Source organism: Ambystoma mexicanum, chromosome 1p (assembly GCF_040938575.1).
Source record: "Ambystoma mexicanum isolate Mex_15411 chromosome 1p, UKY_AmexF1_1, whole genome shotgun sequence".
NCBI lineage: Eukaryota > Metazoa > Chordata > Amphibia > Caudata > Ambystomatidae > Ambystoma > Ambystoma mexicanum.
The window spans coordinates 182702865-182724891 of record NC_090921.1 but is presented as its reverse complement, the minus strand read 5'-3'; the positions used below and the strand labels follow the sequence as shown (position 1 = coordinate 182724891).

The 22027-nt window shown below is 47.0% G+C and overlaps 1 protein-coding gene across 1 annotated transcript in view; it reads left to right on the top strand.

Annotated features, from left to right (window-relative positions):
- Window positions 1-22027, top strand: part of DNAH2 (dynein axonemal heavy chain 2) — a 3498763-nt gene that overhangs the window by 2753204 nt on the left and 723532 nt on the right. The gene's annotated exons all lie outside the window — the stretch shown is intronic.

The window sequence follows — 22027 nt, the reverse complement described above, 5'->3', positions numbered from 1 at the left end:
TTTGCGGTCCAGTGGTAAGTGGCTATCCGGTTTCCGGGGTGCTTGGCACGGGCAATTCGACCACAAGCTGGTCTGGGGTGCGAAGAGAAGAAGGTAAACTGGTTGTGCCCACCAGTCAGGGGAAGAAGCCTCTCCAGCCGGGAGATCTTCTCTGTCGTCGGGAAGTGGTGAGTCGGTTCCGCAGGGCTCCACCGGTGGTGTCGTCGTGGTAGGTCGGCTCAGCTTCTCCCTCCTCGGATTCTCAGGTCCTGTGGCGACTTCTGAAGTTCCAGTCCCCAAAGCCCTGCTTTTATGCAGCACACCCCCAGTCACTCAGCCTAGCTGTCAATCAAACATGCTAAGTGGTGAGCCGACCGGCTCACCACTTGGGCCAATCACACAAGAGTGCGACTTCAGTTACCAAGGTAACTCAGTCCAGGGTGCCTAAACCCCCTCCCGCACCCCCTGTGGTACACAGACAGAGTGGCACCACTTTTGGAGGCTTCTGTGGAGAAGCCCGCCAAAAAGTGGAACAAAGGGCTCGACTTGGGTTGGAGTCACAGAAGAGAACACAAACACCATTTTAGAATCGAGTCCTGGCAAAAAATACCAACCAGCGAATTAATATTAAATAAATAAACCGGCGGTATGTTCGAGGCTATGAGAATTAGATAATTAAAGTTGGTAGCCTCGAACAATGGGAAAATCCCATAGGGATATATTCGCGGTCGAATATAAAAAGTAGTATCCACTGCCACCAGCCAAAACTCGATCAGGGGGGACGGAGACGTGCCCCCTCGAATAAAACAGACCCCGGGGTAATCGAATTACCCCGACCAGTACCTTCACAATATGATAGTTTGTACCGGTTTCTGTTAATAATTTGGGACTAGTAAAGCCAATGGTGACTTTACATGCCCTGGGAGACAGTAGTCAGTCCCAGGGTATGGAGTCTATGGTGGGGTGTCACTATGACACCCCTGTGTTACTGCACGGAGGGTGCTGTATAACACACATAGTAAAACCACATGAGACCCTATGGAGTAAAGGACCCCAAAGCCCATAAAACACATTAACAGTCAAAGGAACACCATAAATCATGTCCAAGAGTGGGAGAAAGAGTCTCACTCTTGGCAGGAAAAAAAACAAACTCCAGAAATCCAGCAAAGCTGCTGGGGGACTCACTAGGTTAGGAAATTCAGCCTAAAGAGAGAATTCTCCCTAACACTCAATATCAGGGTGGCTTGGTACGAGCAGGGCAGATGTGGAAGCAATGCGCCTTTGTGGCAATAGTTTAACTAGAATCGGCCCAACAGGGTGTCAGCATTCCGCCACTGCAATACTTACAACTAAGGAGTGCACTATTATCCCTGCGTTAGGGCAAATGCCTCATACAAGCACTCAAGCCCCTAGAACGCGCCTTGAATGAACACCACGGCTCCAGGGGATTGATAGCAAAGCTTTACTCCTCCTTGATTAGCAGAGGGCATTTAACGATACCAGGCACACAAACTAGATGGTAAGGAAAGTTGGTTTTACAAGACAGCCCAGATACTTGGGTAGTGATGCAATGGCACCTAACCACGCAAAGATTGGCCAAAATGTATCCAGGCGTTACCCCGTATTGTTGGATGGGTTGCCCCGAAGTTTGTGACTATTGACACCAGTGTTGGAGTTGTCAGAAAGTTCAGGTATACTGGAAGGAGATTCTGGGTTGGATGCGAGCCATAGATGGAATTCACAGAAACTTGTCCCCATTATTAATATTATTTGGAATTGAAACAGACTCGGAGGAGACACACACACTACTATCTCACATGCCTAGAAACCTGCTTTTAGCAGCAAGAGTCTGCCTCATGATTAGCTGGAAATGTAACTTGCTACCCTCAAAGAAAGAATGGTTGACCAAAGCACATGAGATATACCAGATGGAAAGTATCACAGCTGCGTTGCTGCTAACACATTCCCAAATAGATATGACATGGATCCCCTTCTTGGAGTACCATGCTGCGTTTAAGAACACACACTAGCAGGCAGCGTAGTAACAAACACTAGTGTGCCTGACAACGTACGAAAGATCACTCTATGCAAATAGATAAGTGGTCCTTGGTTGAACAAAATTGAGGTACCAATGATTATTTTTCCTGACATGTACATTATTATACCCAATGGATAAGTGATGTTGTGATTTGTATAGTTTTAGAATTTAAGACTTATTTTTTCCCATATGTGAAGGGATGGTTGTTGGGGTGGAGGGAGTTGGGGGGTGAGGGTATCCTCTTTTTTTCTTAAGTTAGTAAAGGTTTGAAATCCATCAGGGTCACGTTTCGCAATTGCGATTTCTTTTTTCCTTTTTTTGACAGTCTTATTTCTTGGTCAGTTATCTGGGTTGGGTGATGTCTTAACAGTGAAGGTGGCTCCTAACGATGCTATACTTAAATGATGTTTGGTTGTATTACGATGGTAACAATACTCCAATAAAATACTATTTTTTTTTTTAAAAGGCATGCAGAAGACTCTTTGCAGAAACTATTGTGCAGAGCATGCCAGACTAAACTGAGAATCTAGTCTGGAGCTAGATTCCATCAAGTAGGCATGCAGACTGCATGAGGAGTCACAAATTTAATTAATTTACACAAATTACTTCTAGGCTTGTATCTTTGTATCTGAAAAGCCACTGAGGCAAACTTTGCCCTGACCAAATCCACATGAGGACCTGTAGGAGGTGACACTTTCTTGAGAGAATAGCAATATAGAATGTAGTGCACATTCCATCATGTGAAGCTCATTGCTGCTTTTGAGCTGGGTGTAGTACAGTGTAATTCTATGGGTTGCATTCTCCGTTATCTTTATAGAGATGCTCCAGCTGTTCGCAGAATATCTGGACAGGCGGCGTAAGGTGGCTCAATGACATCCCTCTGGATCTCGTGTGCCACGACTCCAGCACTCCTCGACTCTGAACATGATGTTGACAGCCCTACTCTTAGAGTGCATTACACCCTTCTACCTCAGTTCTTTTTTTCCACGCTCTGAACACACTGTTTGTAATATGATCCAATCGCAATTTATTTCGTGTACCAATATGTCGGGCCGTAAATTATTGGGTTTCAAATGCTGATGGGACTGTAGCTTCAAAATGTCACTCACATGTCTTGTATCCCATTGTAACATGCTTCTAACAAGGTACTAACATCGTGATATCCTGGTGTTGTCACAAATGCAAAAATAAATAAATAAAATGTCCATAACGACCCACAAAACATTTGTGTGTGGTGTCGGAATGGACCATGACATGGAGCAATGCTGCTTGTGTCAGTCGATGAACCTTAAGACCCCAGGAACGCTTGGAGAAGTTGTCATTAAGAAAAAACCCATTGAAGTTGCCGGCACAAATGACTGCTAGATCTTTGGAGGCCAACACCAAAGGGCTCACTCTGGAAAAAAGTGCAACTGGGATGGCAGGTGACACAAGAAAATGAGGAAGAGGTCTCAATCCTGTAGTAAGTCTCTTCCTCCTCTTCACACGAGGAAGCACAAGCATAGTCGAAATGTCATTGACTCCCCCGCTGCGAGTGGTAAGTCTTATACAAGCAGGCATTGTAACCCGCCTTGCCAGAGAAGATTGACATTCAGGCAAACTGGGAGCAACTCTCCTAATCAGTTAGGAGATAATTGTAACCTGCATTGCCAGCAGCCAAGAGGTTGCATAACCAGAAACCAAAGACTGCAGGAACAAAGCCCTCCTTGTATGAGATACCAAGGGGAAGAGAACTGTAACCTGCATTGCCTACAGCTAAAAGGCATTCAAGAAAACCATTATCTGTTCATGGAATAATAATTTGGATAGAATTTTAACCCACTCTGTTAAGAGACAAGATACTATGAAGGGAAACAGTTGCTGGTTCAAATCACTTCAGTTATGATTCTGATGTGGAGAGTTTTGGAACAAGCGTTACCCCAGAGTACACTTGTAGTAGTAGGATAGTAACAGTTTTATCCTGGTAGGCGAGTATACCAGGAACGGGACCAATGGTAGTTAGTCTTGGCATGCTAAATACCAGGAAGGAAGAAGATGATTTAAAGTACTGTGGTTGTGGTAAAAGGGTGTGGTGGTAGAGGAAGTGTTAATTCCATCACCTAGTCCTGATAAACTGCTACATTTTGTCATGACCGGCTTGCTGAATCCACAGGAATTGAAAGTGTTTCCTTTGAAGAAGTCAGTGCAGAAAGTGATTGAGTCATCCTGGCAGAAGTGTTTCTTTTGAAGATGTAGTATGATGCGATAACAATTGCTCGGCCCTTTGAGAAAAGAACATTTGCATTGATTAATGATATTGGCCCTCATTACGACCCTGGCGGAAAGCGACTGACCGGAGCGCCACAGCGTAAATAGCGTTTCCGCCATTGCACGAAGGAGCAAAGTGCGGCCCATTCCGACCCATCGGGCACGAGCACCACGGCATGGCGGAAGTGCAAAGTCCGCGATGGCGGAAATGACCCCAAAACGGCCCACACCGCCGCCGTACGGCGCCCTAGGTGCAATACCGCCACCCCTCTTAGCGGTCACCGCAGTGTGCGCCTACCGGAAAGTACGGTGGCCGGAAATATACAGAAACGGAAGTTAAAACATGGGCCCGGAACGGGAAACATCCCGGCGTACCCCTATAAATACACTAAAACCACACAACCACTAAAATCACTACCCTGAAACACACCCCAACCCGTCAACCACCCTAGCGAAACCAAGAAAAATGGGAAAAGTAGCGAAGAAAGCGTGCGACCGCAAGCGGCAGGTCCACTTCTCCCGTGAGGAACTCACCGTGCTAACAGAGACCCTCCAGGAGAATGCTGCCGTCGTCTTCTGCACGCAAATGACCAGGACGGCACTTGCAAACAAGAAGGCCATATGGGCTCTGGTGGCACAGCGGGTAAGTGCGGTGGGGACCGCACCCCGCACCCCACAGCAATGCCGCAAGCGATGGGACGACCTGCGGATACGCGTCCGCAGCATACTCTCTGCCAACCGCAACATTGCCACAGCCACCGGGGGAGGTCCTGAATCACCCATCAAGTTGACCCCCTGGGAAGAAATCTGTGCCTCCACCATCGGAATGGAGAGCATAGAGGGAGTCGGAGGGATGGAGAAAGGAGTGCAGACATCCGAAGATTCAGGTAGGTGGGCCAGATAAAACAATGCCAAATCCACACAGTCCATCCATGTGAAGTACCATGCGTCCACATAGTGCAACAGAAACACATGTCCAGGAGAACGTCCACACACATCGGCCTGCAAGCGCACGTTAAAACCCACAATAAATACATAAATAATTAAAAACCCCTAATACACGCACTACACGTGCAGCAGGCACACCCTAACTGCAGGCTGCCAGACAACTGCACCCTCACTCCACACACAAATCAAAGCACCTCCAAGGCCCCGACCCAAATCACCCTCAGGTACCACCCCAATGCATGTGATACAATGCCATTCCAATTCCCACAGACCCATCAATAACCCTCGCTCTCCTTTACTCCACCACAGGGTCCGATCCAAACGACGAGCTACAGGACACCCCTACCAGCACACCTGCAAAGAGGGCCAAGACCAACGGCCAGAGACCCTCCACCTCAGCTGCACGCATCAAGACACGGCAGCAGCACAAATCAGGTGGCAGCACAGAGGAGGGAACATCAACAGGCACCCCAGCAGCCAGCATGCCCACAACACCACCACCACAGGTCCCCCCAATGGATGCCACAGAAGGCACTGCCTCTGGTGGCAGCAGCACCATAGGTGACACCCCATTGATGGCAGCATGCTCGGACACAGAAAACGGGGATGCCGAAGTCAGATCCATCCATGACCTGTCCCAATCCCCCTGTCTGTTCCATCCCGTACAACATGAGGATACCACGCAGGGGCACCCACCAGACGACGACTGCCCATCCCCCACAAGCCCTGTGGCAAGGCAACATGAGGACAACAGCCCCTCTGTGACACCCCCGCAAATGGCCATGGCCCAGCAGAGGCAACAGTCCCTCGACCAGTTGATCGAACAACAGCAGCAACTGGCCACACTCCTCAAGGACCATGCCGATGAATGTGGGGGCACTAAGGCAGACATAGAAACATCAACTGAGACACTTAGGGCAGAAATGGAGAGAGGTACAGAGACGCTAAGGGCACAAATTGAGAGAAGCACCGAGAGCCTGAGGGGGGAACTGCATGCGACGTCCAAAGACGTATGTGCCGAACTTGCCGCAGTGCGCCGTGTGCTCACTGAGCTCTCGCAAACCCTTAGGGACATGCATGGACGTGAGCAGGCAGACACATCATCCGTTGCAAGTTCCGTCCAGGGCAGCCCCCAACGTAGATCTGGGAGGAACCTGCGCTCCACAGGCAGGGGTGCCCCTGATACCCGCAGAGGGGGCATGCAATAGCGACAGCCCACTTACAATGAGCATCTTTGGACACTGGTGTTCGGGGGGGAGGTAGGAGGGTGGAGGGGGTGTGTTGGGCTCACTTGGGTGGCGGGTCGATAGGGTGTTCAACATGATATCACATATGCCATAAAAAGTGCACGATCAACCAATGAGAAGTGTGGACATTGATCTTTGTGTACTAGGCCATCATAGGCGTACAGTCCATATTGTGCATGTCCCAGACACACGCAGTGCCACGAGTCCCGTGTCCATGTATCAGCCACCAGGCGTGAGTGCTAGAAGCATACATCAATGAGATGCTGACGAATGTCACGGGCCTCCGGTGCCTCGCAGACTCCATGAGGTGCTGCCACATCCCCACCCTCATCATGACCATCATCAGGTGCTTGCAGTTCTGCGTCAGGGGGCATGGGCACATTTCTACGTACGCACATGTTGTGGAGCATGACACATGCCATCACCATCTTTGCAACCTTCTCATGGCGGTACAGGAGTGCCCCGCCAGACCTGCTGAGGCAGCGGAAACGGGTCTTCAGTAGGCCGAATGCCTGTTCAATGACTACACGGGTACGTGAGTGGGCATGGTTGTAGTCCTCCTCATGCTGGTCCCGTGGGTTCCGGACTGGTGTGAGGAGCCATCTCTTCAGTGGATATCCAGCATCACCTGTATGTGGACGAGAAACGTATGATGTGGAATGCCATTGATACGTACGCACATCCCCCCCCCCCTTCCTGGCAGGTCAATGCCAATTCACATACCCCACATCATCATGCATGTAATGAGACTCACCGAGTAGCCAGGATCTGTTCCCTGCGTGTCGCTCCATGTAGCGTGGTATTGTAGAGTTCCTCAAGACCATCGAATCATGGGTTGATCCAGGGAATCGGGCACAACAATGTGTAATGATCCTGTTGGAGTCACACACCATCTGTACATTCAGGGAATGAAATTGTTTTCGGTTGCGGTACTGGGCCTCCATGGCATGTGGGACGACCAATTCAACATGGGTGCAGTCGATGGCACCAATGCAACCCGGTATGCCGGCAAGTGCATGGAATCCCACTTTTGTGTTGGTTATTTCCTGCTCCGAGCGTGGTAGAGAGATGTAGTCGTCTGCGTGCTTCAGGAGGGCATCGAGCACTTGCAATAGTGTCCGTGAGAACACTGGCTGAGAAATGCCATGCAACTGTCCGACTGTGTGCTGGTAGGTGCCTGTGGCCAGGAAGTGGAGTACAGACACCACCTTCAGTAGGGGTGGGATGGCGGTTGGGCTATCTATCATGCTGACAAGGTCAGCCTGTGTCATGTCCACAATGGCGGTTATGGTGTCCCGGTCCAGACGGTAGAGGGTGTGGATCTGCTCATCAGTGAGGTTGAACGGATGTGCTCGGAGGCGTGGGATTGCGGGCTGCCTGCGTGGTGGTAGTGGCTGTGCTGGCAGCCCTTGCTGGCCCTGCCTTGGCCGCCTCCTCCTCCTGCGTCTCCTCCGTGCGGCTGGTTGTAGTTGGTGTTCGTCTTCTTCTTGGAGTCGGAGCGCTTGCAGTGCTATCAGGTCCCCCAGGGCCAACATCGCGAGTCCTGCCGGTAGCATTTCGGTGTGGTTGTGGGAGGAGACTGGCTGTGCAATTTATGTGTTTTCAGGCTGTATGGCCTCCACCTGTGGTGATTGATTCCACCTGTGCAAACTGCTCTCCCCTTTGGCCGAGCACGTCCCGCGCACAACGCTGCAATTCGGGGAATTGTATCTTGCTATTGCAATCATGTATTTGTACCCGATGGCCGTGTAAGATTGGTTGATATGTTCATTCTGCTGTGGTCCCATTGTTTCACATACTATCTGTGCAGTCGCGAACTGACTTGTGAGGGGTCAGTGGAACGTAGTACTCGAGTAACGGTGGACCCTCATGCATCACTGCACCGAGGTTCAACGACGGGCGGGGCGTCCCATTCGTGGGTGAAGGCAGTTGCCATTTTCACACACAGCCGCACTCGATGGAATAATTAGTGATTTCAAACGGCCACGGATGCCTTTTCGACGTGATGTTGCAAATGAGGAATTCGAGGGGCGGCGCTTTCGGTTTCCAGCTAGCGGCGAGGAGATGCCCACAGGTCTGACTGCAAATGTAACGTTCTATTGTTCTATGTCCTTGAGACAGGGCCCATGGCGAGGGAGCAATGATTGATATGAATAGTTTGGGATGCGCAATAGCTACGTGGGCGATGAGGCCGTCCGTTCCCAAAAACATGTTACTTCACAACACTGGAATTACGGGCTGGGGCACTGTGGATTTAGCAGGCTGCATAACGCACGGACTCAATGGATGTTTCTAATGTTATGTGAGTAATTATTCAGGCATTTTGATCCCGGGATGAGGGAATGATGGATGGATGCATGGGCAGGTGATTTGATACAGAGTTTGCCATGTACAGGGCTTCTTGGGATCTATCCGCCTCCCCTACGCTATGTGATGCAGGGCTGCCATTGTGGGACCATCGTCCATCTGGCCTTGTTGAGCCCTCCCTGTCTCTAGGCGCCCTCAGACACTTGTGTCCATGCACGTTAACATTCCCATCTGATGGAATCTGTTTTGACAGACGCATGCACAGGTACACTCGTTTGTGATGGTGTTTGCACCTCGATATAGATGGTTATGAGTCGCAAGTGGTTTTGGGGTGGTGATGATCCTTTTGGTTGGGCTAGCATGCATATGGCTGTGGATTTCGTGTGATCATTGAAGTGAGTAGTTGGAATGTAGTTCTGATGGCCATTCTGTTCTTTTTCTTTTCTTTTGGTTGACAGGTATCTCCTCCCCTTTTGCCACTGCCATCTGTATGCCACTCCTGCAGATGGATTTTACTCCCGACACCTGCTGCTTCGTGTTAATCAGTGGAGCAGCATTATGATCTTATGGGACGATCGCCAATGGGCCACATGCCCTTACGCAGTACTGGTGGCTCGGAGCAACATTTCGGCCTTTCAGCTGGACTAGTGCCTCCCCATTGGGACGGGCCTGCGGTTCTGTGCGCTTCCATGTTGCCTTTTCGTACGTGATTGTGGCTCTGTGTACCATGGGGGGAACAGGGCGACACACAGGTAGTGGCTGGTCATTTCTTGCAGAAGCAGCCCACAATGGTGATTGGTGTTTTGGAGTTCATGGCCTGATGGCTGTATGGGCTTGGTGATTTTGATGTGCATTAAATTTCTATTCGGATTTGGCCCGTGTAGCGTTTTTCTTTGCAAGTGATGTGGCATATGCCAATTTGGGGGGCGATGTATTGTGAGGAGATCTGCATCGGGTTCCGGCTTCTGGGTTTAGTTGCGTGGTACTGTACTGGCCGCGTTTGCCTACGAAGCCCAGTGAGGTCAGGGATGGGGGCTGCCAATATGACAGTTTGAATGTTGTCATGCTCAGGGGCGGGGGATTGGGTTTTGTGTGACAGATGCCGGTCAGCCAGGTGGACTGGTGGAATGATGTGATTTTCGGAATATTGCTGGTCACAGGTGCCTGTGTTTGCGTGCGTTTCTTGGTGGGGGACTGTGGTCATGTCCATTGGGATGGCTTCTGTATTCGTGCCATCTGTGCCCTGCAGCTCCCATTGGCCCCTGTTGTGTTTCTTTTGTTCGTTGGCATGCATGGGTGACTTGTACATTTCAATGGTTGCATTGTGGCTTCATTGCACCTACGGGGAGTTGTACTTTGTGGGCAGGGAGCGGTGTACAGGCACTCAGTGGGGCCGTTTACGGTTGATTCGCGATGCCGTACTTCTCGCCATGGCGGAATGGTACATTACGCCATGCCTGATGGCGTTAGGTACATGTCCGCTAGGGTCGGAATTGGCGTACCGTTGCACCATGGTGGTGTTTGCGGTTTGGCATGGCGCGCGCGCGCGTGCTTGGTGCAGTTAGCGTTGGCGTTCACTACGGTGTCGCTAATGGCTTCGTACTTTGCGGTGACGGGTCATAGTCGCACCGAGCGCTATTCGATGGCGGTATTGCATTTCCGCCATCGTTTTTCGATTTCCGCCAGGGTCGTAATGAGGGCCATTGTGTTTTGTAGGAAAATATTTTTGTTTGGGCAAGCAGGAGATTGTTGAAAAATGTTCATTTGCTTTGATTTGTGAAAAAGCATTGAGATATTCACTTTGCCAAGTGAAATGATATATTGATGGAAGAGACATTATATTCTACACTGAATGGAACTTTGTTATTGCACAGATCATTTGTGAACTTAGACTTTGTTTTTGATATTCCAGAATTGATCCTGTGGAAGGTAATCCAACTCTGGTCACAAGGATTACTGTTTAACGATTTTGTGTACGAATCAACATGTTATTTTGTGGAATTTAAGACAGCCAAATCAACCTTGTATAATTTTGTTGTTGTGCATATGTCACGATCCATGCCCCTGACCCCCTCATGTATAACAGCCTCCTGGCAGCAGTGGGGCTAAAGCCCTTCACACTCGCCCCAAGGGCTTTAAAACTCCATCAGAAACATGCATGGAGTCAGTCCTGGCGCCTTTGGCACCAGGCTCACTATCAGGAATAAAGAAATACCAGTTTTGGACCTTAATCCAACATGGAGGCCTATTACACAGCTTAGTTCTTTAGAACCAAGCCATGCGGTCTAGTGTTTTGGGTGTGGCTGGGCCTGGAGCTACTTGGCCTGGAACTATTTTACCTGGGCTATTTAAACTACACCCAAACAGCAGAACATGCTTTGCGTTATTCTGCACTCCTGCAGCGTAATGCTCACCGTGTCCAGCTCCTGGTCATCTGCTTCTCCGGTGGCCCGATCCTAAAGCCATAGATCTGGATTCCATTAATAACCTGGAAGAACAAGAACAGCATTAGCGAGCAAGAACACTTACCTTTGAAGTAACCGGTCTTGAATCCATCCTGCGCTTCGCTTACCTCGCCCATCTGCAGAGTTCGCCACAACCTGCAAAGGTAAAGAAACAAGGACAGCATTAATAACTATTCTTACCTGAACAAGCAGCAAGTTCTGGCAGCACCCTGCGCTTCTCTTACCTCGGCCCATCTCCAGGTTTCACCACAACCGCAAGGGAGAAGGAACAAAGTCAGCATTAGCAAAGCACTTACCTGGGCAAGCAGCGCTTCGATCGCTCATCACTCCGGAACATCACCGCAACCTGTACAAAGAGAAGAGAACATAGGTTGGAAATTAACACCAATAAACAGTGCAGCTCTCCGTGCATCAATAACTCACTGTGGTCTTCGCCATCAGCGCGGCAACTCTGAGATCGCAACCATCCCTGTGAAAACAAAAAGAGACATTGTTAGGGAACAGTGTAGTGGAGCAAGACGCCGAGAAGACAGAGAAAATGGAGGGAAAGAAAGAGACAGAAAAAAGATGGAAAAGACATTATAACTCACCTGGAAGAGAGCGAGCAGAGTCGGAGTCACAGCCGGTCAGGACCCGACATAAGGGCACAAGGATCAAGGAAACAACTAGGTCCACGGAACGCCCGCACCAACCACGCACCCTTGCACAGAGACACAGGACGGAGAGTTCAACGCACAAACACCTAAGGTGAGAAATAACCCCAAGGGAAGGGATTTGGACCAGAGGGAAGTGGGAGTCCACCCATCACAGAACCAGTATCTTACCCTCCATTCTCCTGTTATAGGCGCTACCCAATGTCTGCCACATAACACAAGCAGAGAGGGATCCAGGATAGCGCTTAGACCTCCATCCAGTATCGTGTGGCGCCCTCGTGGATACCAGGTGAGCATAACAGCATATTAATGTGAGGGTCAGATATTTTTTGAACAATAGGTCATTTTTCATTAGCCTTTGTTTGTTAAGCAGGGACATCCTTGGGAGGTTAGTACCATCATTAGCAGACCCTGATCAAACAGGTTTCATCACAGTAAGAGCAACATTTGACAATATTCACAGGGCACTAGATTCTATGGAAATGTCTAAAAGTAAGCAAATGAAAATGGTCGTAGTAACGCTAGATGCCACCAAAGCATTTAATAGGGTTGACTGGGCTTTTACTTGCACTATGCCTAAATCTTTCGACTTTGGCGCAACATTTCAGCAGTTGATTCTGGCTAATTATAATACCCCTATCACAAATGTTTGGGTTAATCGCAGGCACACCAGTTCCATACCAATCTCCTACAGCACAAGGCAGGGATGCTCTCGGTCTTCCCTAATCTTTGCATTGGCAATGGATCCCTTTGCTAAGCTGGTCAGGGACAACCGCAATATTGCAGGGGTTAACACAGGGAAGGGCGATATAAAATATCCCTGTACGCATATGATGTTATGCTAACACTGACAGACCTGCATTCCTCAATCACAGAGACCATGTTAGAATTTGACTGCTTCCAGAGAACATCGGTCTTCCTGATTAACCATCAGAAATCGGCGGCCTTGGAGATTGCACTGACGGAACCTGACATACGATCCTTTCACTTACGGTGTCAATTGACTTGGGTGGCGGGTGTACTGCAGTATCTGGGGGTTCTGATCCTGGCTTGTCCAAATCCATCTATATAGAACCTTTTTCCAATACTCTTCTGGATTGTAGAGGGAGACCTCAAACAATGGGAACAAGAGATTTCCCTTATGGGCCAAATCACAGCAGAAAAAATGAATGTGCTGCCTAGGTTCCTCTATTGTTCAGCATTTCCAGTGAAGATCCCAGTACGGCCATAAAACGACTACAGAATATGATATCCCTGGGCCCATTGACTTCCATATTCAATAATCCACACTTTTCCCTGGAACATGGGTCAAGGGGGGGGGGAGGAATTCAATACATTTTGCAAATGTTTAGAGGAACATCGCCCCTGGCCTTCCTCGAGTGTAAAGAGAAATTTGGAATAACTGAAAGGGAATGATTCAGGTACTCTCTAATTAGGCACTGGGTTACCCATTCTCGGGTGAAGCAGGCAGCGCTATGGACACTTGGGGCTCAGGAGCTTATCATAGGATATGGTCCAACTAAGGGGTGTATGTCCAGATTGTACAAGATTCTGAGAACTAACGTACAGGGGATTAAGACGAGATATATGAATACATGGGAAATTGACATGAACCAAACAATCGAAGACCACACTTGGCTAAACATATGGGCCAGAAAGTACTCCTCCACCAGCTGTTTCACTAATAGAGAGTGTATGTTTAAGCTGACTTATAGGTGGTATTCCCCCCTCCCCTCTACATAACACAGAATCAGAGTTGCCATTGACCACTATGCTGTCCTAAATGTGGCCTTCAAGACTCCTATGTTCATATGTGGTAGCACTGCCCAATTATTCAAATTTACTGGGAGAGTGTTGTGTCGGCCATCACTCACATAACTTGGAGGCAGCTGCCCAGGATCCTATGGTCATTGTATTAGGGATTCTGATATTAGGAGAAACAGGTGGGGCCTCTAAATTGATCTCTTATGTTCTGGTTATGGCAAAGCTTACGGTGGCTATATTTTGCAAAACAGAGACGCACCCAGCGATTGCACAATGGTGGTCTAAAGTGTGGGACATACTGGTAGCATAAGAAGTGACAGCATCCATGGATAACCAACTGTTAGGCAGAATCCTGTGCAGTGCCCCTAGGGACCACTACACACAATTAAGACTAAAAGTGCTAATACAAGTTTTACCTTTGGTACAAGCCTGTACTATTATGTTAAAGTGGTAGCAGTAGCGGGCCAGCCAGGCGTATCTCAAGAGTATATGAGCAGTGGCAGAGATTACACAAAGGGACCAAAATTAATAATAATAATAATTTTAATGTGACATAGTTTAAATAATAAACTTTACACATATTAATCTAGACAATAAAACCATACAATGAATAAAATTCCAATACAATACAATATATACACATTAAAAAAATCCAGATTCAAACAATGCAGAGTTATGATTCGTTCACTGTCTCTATAATTCATCATTGACCATATAAACCAAAGATACTAATCATTTTTTGCCTCATAGTCATGGACATAATCACCGACATTATGATTCACTTAGCAATGTCACAGTTTCCATATAGGAGCACAACCTGGCCGACTCCCAGCAAGCATTATATAGATATACCCAACTTAACTTCTACCCTTAACCAGATAGAATAGAGTGATTTTAACAAGCTTATGCTATTGGTGTTGATACAATGATTCCAGAAAAGCATGTCCCCTATGGTTTCCCTATTATGTACATGCTTTCCCAGATGAGTAGTTATATCATCTATCATTGCCAAACATTCCGTGAGTACATGCTTAGCTGTCTCAAGATATTCCAAATTCTTACAGAGACGGCAATAGCGTTGATCTTTGGGTAGCTTATCTATCACCCCTGTAGTCATCTTTATGGGAAGATATTCAATTCTTAGTAGCAGTATAAATCTCCTGAGCCTAAGGGATGGGCATAGCAACAGATATGTCTGCGGCTTCTTAAATGTGTATAGTCTATTTTGCGCAAAGCTATATCTTTTTAGCTTGCGTAGATGGTCAAAATTTTCAAACCAGTCCCACAACTCTAACCGTCTCCCCATGAGAGATTGCATCGCTTCAGTATATAGCCCTTCACGATGTCTCCAACAGATGTCTTTGAGTAACTGTTCCATTTGATCTTTAAATTCTCTAATGGGACCATCATTGTTACTTTTCAGAGAGAATGACATTAGTAGGGCATTACCCTTGCCGTTCACCATTTTTAGATAAAATCCCATCCTCTTTTTCAATACCTGCGCTCTTAACGATATAAGCCCCAGCTCCAATCTTAATAGCGACATAGGGATACAAGCCGGAAGTCCCAAAATCCTTCGCCAAAATTTTCCCTCCACAATTTGTAGCCAATCCAGATCCATTTTAATCAAGGATTCAAGGCCATAAACTATCCTGGGGGAAAAGACCTGGATATAAAGATGACGGGTTCCCCATAGAGTAAAGCATCCCTGTTTAGTTGTAAAGCTTTTAAAAAGGGCAGTAATTTGTGCTGCTCTTGTTTTTCGGTGGCGTTTACATGTAGAATAGTCACCTTTGGGTTCTAGCTCTATCCCAAGATATTTATATACCGGGGCATATAAGATTACAACACTATCAATGCGAAGTAGTACACGTGAAGATCTTTTACTTGTGTATCTCATCACTTGTGTCTTCTCCGCATTAATAGTGAGCCCGTTATGTGCAGAATATTCCCTGAGGGCTATTGCCGAACGTCGTAATCCACTGATAGCATGATCAAATATAACTATATCATCCGCATATGCGAGAACCAAACAAGGGGTTTTACCTATGCTGGGAGGGCAATTTTTTGCAGTAGCTATTTTCAAAGGGATATCATGAACATATAGATTATATACAAGTGGAGCAGTCACGCATCCCTGTTTAACCCCTCTATTCTGTAGTACTTCCTCCGACACATGACCGTCCTGGTCTAATTTTAATTTCACCTTAGTGTTCTGATGTAGCAGCTTAAGGTAATACAAAAGATCAACTGGGCATCCTAATTTTTGTAGCTTCGTCCAAAGTTTTTCTCGTGGGATAGAATCGAATGCGGCTTTGAAATCTACAAAGAGAGCGTAGAGGGGGGGTTGTACCCACCTTGTAGGGCCCTGCTGCGCATATAATCCACAACCAAAAGGTTGTGGGTAGTGGAATACCCCGTTCTAAAGCCGCATTGGAATTTACACAATATATTGGCCTGATCAACCCATTGCTGGAGTTTTCCCAATAACAGTGAGGCAAATATTTTGCTTGTACTGTCTAACATAGAAAGTAATCTATAGTTGTTGGGGTCCAATCTGTTTCCTTTTTTAAATATAGGAATTAAAATGGCCGATTGCCAAGAGCTTGGAATTTTTCCTGTGCTCAGAATTTTTGTGAACAGAATGTTCATTAATACAGACCAAAACTCCAGGTTGCTCTTTATTACAATATTGGCCAGTCCATTTGGGCCAGGTTCTCTGGAGGATTTCAATGATTTAATCGTAGACAAGATGGATTCATAGGAGATGTCTATAGAAGGGTCAGATGGAATTTTACCTATCTCAGTCATCTCATAATATTTAGATTCTACATTACGCTTTTCCAGAAACCTGGTCCACTCTGCACTAGATATTGGGTTTGCTAACTGCCGAGCCGTGTTCCCCCTAGCTTCATTAAGGAGTGACCATATGCTACTGGATTTCCGAGAGCAAATAGTCTGCACCAGCCTTTGCCAGGACCTATTCCTATCAAGGCTTCTCTTTGCCTTAATGTCTGCCCTATATTTATTCCTTAATTTCTTAGATATTGAAGTATATATCTCCCAAGTTCAACTAGTTTTCTTGGCTCGTCTTAGATTAGCCCTCAATGTTCTTTTAGTATCTCGGATATATCTGTCATAAATGGGATATTTCGTTTGGTCGCTGATCATACCACCGGCAGAAGTTGCAGCATGTTTGTCCGAGAACTGGTGAATCCAGTTCTCTACATCATCAATAGACATCTTTGTGAATTCTTCTGTATTGGGGTAGCAGTTTTTATTTAGAGATTCAGCCGCAAGTAGTACGTTCCTATCCGACCAACGGATGCAGGTCCCTGCGTGATTAATTTTAAATCCCCTACCATACAAAATTGGGTACGAACTTCTATATTGTCAAATGAGCATGCTAAATTTGCATGATCGCTCCAATTATTAGGAATTACTATCATATCTTCGACTAATTGAAGCATGCTTGGGGAGACGAAAATATAGTCCAAAGTACTAACCACTGCTCCATTCCTCCAAGTATGTCTGCCCGGATGATCACTTTTGGTACGACCATTTAGCATCTCAAGATCCCATTTGCGAAAAAAATATACCCAATCTAATCCTTCACGCTCTACTTTCTGATGTTCCATAGCACATTTAGGATATATCTTTAGGTTGGCCGTTCTCTGTTCACCTCCTAACATATGGGTATTAAAATCTCCTACTACACAAACATCCACATTCCCTTCAGTGGTTAGCCAACTGGCTAATAGCTCATGCAATGCTTCCTGTAAGGACTCTCTATACACAGCCCCCGGAGGATTGTACAGACAGACAACTAGCAGTTTACCAGAGTTATCCTTATTTTTATATACTATTTCAACTGCTAGCAATTGTTCATCTTGATTCACGTCCAGCTTCCTAGAGCCAAGCCAATTAGCTACCCCAATTCATAGCCCTCCATAGGGCCGTCCTCTTTCTCCTCTTTTGGCTGATACCTGATGGCCATTATAACCATCCAAGTATAGAGGATTCATTGCCAAAGTCTCTTGAAGACAGATACAATTGTAATGAGATAATTGCGCAATCGGCCCATCTTCATTTAGGAGATGGGCAAAGCCCCTGCAGTTCCATGAAGCCAGCAATAATTTTCAATGACTGGCTGAGACCTTGGGGAGAGCCTCTGTCAGCCATCTCAAAACAGACTATACTTCTGTCATGACCACCTTCTTTCCGATTGGCATATTAAGACAAGCAACGGCCGATCTATCGATCGCAGCTTCCGATTCAGGACCACCTGGCTCATTATACATCAGTTCAGCGTCAATCTCAATATCCACCATTGTCAATTCTTTTTTAAAAGTCCTTAATAATTAAGCAGTGGATATAAATTTACAATGTAAAGCTGACACCTTGGGATATGTACCTGTTAAATGCTCTTAAAATTGAAAGTCCTCAGATTGTAAAACTCTTAATTGAGGGACAGAAAACAATCTCTTCAAAAATTCAGAGCGAGAGAGCCAGGTACATTTATCAGATTGATACAGATTTTTTATAATACAGGTACGATTGCCCCAAACGGCATCATTTTCTTTTATAGAATCTGAAATATGGAAAATACAGAGCAATGTGGACTATCATGTTTGCTAGCTGTTTTCGGGATATTTATTGGAACGATGTCCTCCTCAAATAAAGACTCATTCGTTGTATTTTCAAGTTCGTCTACCCCGTCAGGGGCTTCTGTATCCCCAGCGATCAACCAGCTCGTTAGTCGGCCATTGCCTAGAACTTTCCGTTTCTTTGCCCGAGCAGCTCTTTTTTTTGCTTTTTTTGAAAGATGAATGGGCTTCCCCATCTCCGAAGGTGAAGCCCCATGACTACTGGTTCTAGCCCCACAGGATGCTAGCTTATCCCTCTTGCGTTGTTTACGCTGCTTGCATGGAGGCAGTGTCTCTGGCAATATCTCTGGATGTTCGGATGTTTCTATGCTTGGAGCTAAGGTTTGTGGCTCATGCAGCTCATTTGCTATTGAGATGGCTTCAGTTAAGTTATTTTCCGCCTCTTCAGCCAGGTTCTGTCTATGCACTTGGTCACTGACCAAAGCATCTGTATTTGCCAATATTCGCCCAGACATCCGCAGCAATATTTTTAATGCAAATTGTAAAGATGCCACAGATGCCTGTAGTTCCGCAATTTCTGGCACTAACAGGAAATTATTGTTGTTTTTCTCTGTGCCAGTTGCCAATGATGTGTCTATAACTAGATTAGGTGATGCTGATAATCTCACCGATGACCCATCTTGGGGAGGCAGTTTGCCATCTTCTTTAGCTTGGCTCTCAGGCATTGAGAGGTTCCCATTTTCCAGAGGGGCTATTGTCTGGGGAGTCATGCCTCTCTGGATATTCAGACACAAATCTAAAAGAGAGTTATTGTCGATGTCTTCAAAGTTGAGCGAACTGCCCAAATTAGAGATGTGGACCACTGGTTCCATAGGTGTCTCCAGGGCAGTGGAATTAATGTCCACTGGCACATTTAAAGGGAAGAAACCCGTGATCTTTCCCTGATCAACAGGGATTCCCTTCTTGGCTTTATTTCTCTTACTTTTATTTTCTTCCATTATAGGTCCCAGGGCTGCCTCCTGTTTCTTTTCCCTTAAATTGTATTTGGAAATGGAAGGTTTTTTAGAGGGTGCCATCCGTTCAAGGGTATAGACGCTATGTAAGATCAATAGATATAGTTGAGACAAGTTTCGGGAGAAGAGAGGCAATATTTTTAATTCAACAGATACTGTCCCCAATCATCCGGATTCAGCGTCAAATTATATCTTAATGTTTTACAGGAACGCTGGCGTCCTCTTCAGATCCCGCGGTGCCGCCCCCTGTACACTTGACAAGAGGGCATAGGTGTCGCATCCAATACTCCAGTACACCCCCAGAAACAATAAGGCTGCCTCACACACAGCCAACCTGACTCATGTATCTGGAGTAGACAGGGTAGCCACTATAAGCACTTTATCAGCCGTTGCTCTTCCTGGCCACTCCAAGCCCCCCCTTATACAGGTCGGGCCACAGGATAGCCTGTATAGCCCTAGGCAGAGAGAGTCAATCGGGCAACCAATTTACCTGGTATGTCAGCCACTGTTCTCAGCTACTCACAGCTCTAGGGCACGCCACATAACACACGGATCCTGGTTAACAATCGCTCCGTGTCTGGGCGGGATCAGCTGGGAGCTTCTCTGCAGGCACCGACCGGCGCAGGTGGCTGGTGGCTTCGTTAGCGCACTACCGCGCTCCCTCAGCCCCACTGCCCCCCGCGATCACTGCCGAGCCCGTAGCCCGTAGCCGAGCGTGCTGGAGCTGGAGCGCTGCTCAATTCGCGTCTGCGTTTACTTCCGCGTTCAGGTCCAACAATCAAAGGAAAGGACCTAGCATCAAGCCGCACCTCACGTGACTGCCGTACTACTGACTGCTGTCGTACTACGCAGAGGCCGCTTCCGATGCCGATCCTCAAGGGACCACAATTACTGTGACTCGAGCAAACACTGACTCAAGGTTTCAGGTAAAAAATATAAGTACATTTATTTTCAAACCGTTTGTTATAAACACGACACTTCTATTAATTCAAAGCCACACATAAAATATACTACAACCAACCAATTCACTTTGTACGGTATAACTTCAAGGTACGTACCCTATGTTTTAACGCACCGGTGTTGTGAAACAAAAGATGTTAACGGGAATACATAGGCGATCACTTTTTGACAGTAATGACAGTTCGGTCTTACTAAAGAAACCCGTATCCGCGGCAAGAAATGTTACCGGGACAAAAACACACTTAGCACCTGAGATACCCATAGAGAGTTGGGGGCAAAAATCATAGGCAATACTTTTGTCAAGGCAGACAGAATCAGAGAACACTCATAGACAGAAATTCAAGAGTCAATAGGCCGGAGCCAGTGTCAAGTGGAACCGGGTTCCTGTTGTCGAGGATCACACAGTCAGACAGTTCGCGATTCAAAGTAGCCAGGAGTACTTAGATATTGTCAATGGAGGAAGCAAAAGTTACAAGAAGGAGGTAAGATAAGGACAAGCCTTGTAGGAGACGAAAAAGGGATTCACTGATTTCCTCAAGCAGAACACAGTACCTTATTCAATGAAGAAGCTGGTGCCACAGCAGTTGTTCTTGGTAGTTTCCTGCAGACCCACGGTTCCTGTAGCTTCGGCATGAAGGAGGACGTCTGGAGGGGTCTGCACTACACAGGGCTGAAGCCGGCAGCAGCGATGGTGAATAAAAGGTGCGCTCCTTAAAAACAGGAGAGGCTCTTCAGATAGCTATCCGGACCACTACAGCAGTGTGCAGCGATTTCGACCACGAAGAGTACCGTCTGGCTGTAGAAAATGAGCTGGTTATCCCCCCCAGGCTCAAGGAAAGAAGACTCCAGACTGGATCTTCTCTGGTCGTCGAAGGGTAGATAGTTTAGGACTGCAGCAGGGCTTCACCGGGACAGGATAGTTGCAGCAGCCGACTTCTTCTCCGCTTCTCTTCGGCTCCTTGTAGTTCCACTGGCAACTCTAACTTCTAGCCCAAGAGTCCTGGCTTTTATGCGAAAATCCCCCATTCACACAGCCTGGCTGTCAATCACGCAGCAGGGGGGTTGTCCAGCTGGGACAACCACTTCAGCCAATCATGGCAATGTGCGACTTGGGTTTCCTAGGATACCGTGTGCAGGGGGTGACTACACACCTCCCTCACATTCAGCCCACCTAGACACCCAGGCGCCTAGAGGAGGGCTTCTTGGCAGAAGCCTGCCAAAAGACAGTGAACAAAGAAGGCAAACCTGGTTTGCCGCGCAAAGTAAAACACAAGAAGGACTTTAACTAAAAGAAATGGCAAATAAACCCGACCGGAGCCAAAAGAAAGAGTATTTGGTCAAGCGGGTTTTAAGTTTGAGGCTAATATAATAGCCTAAAACAATACCATGTTTATATAGTATAATCCCGGTAGAAAAGTTAGGGTAGATACCACTGCCACCAGCCAAGTCTAAATGTTAAAAGAGCGAATCAATGCTCAAGGAGGTACAGATAAAAAGGGCTAAGGATTAACCATTTCCAGTACTCCATGTAAAATGGGGTGTACTGGATCTGTGGTTGAATGACAAAGTAAAGTTAATGGCAACTTTACCCTTTTCTGGGGGACAGTAGCCAGCCCCAGAAATAGAGTCGGTGGGAAGTCTAAAAGACAACCCTGTGTCACTGCACTGAAGGTGCTGTGTAACACACAAAAGAAGGGGGCTACTGAAGTGGTGTACTCCAGAGCCCACAATCACAAAAACAGATGAAATGCACATGGCAAAACATGGGTAAGAGTGGGGGAAAAGCTCACACTCTTACC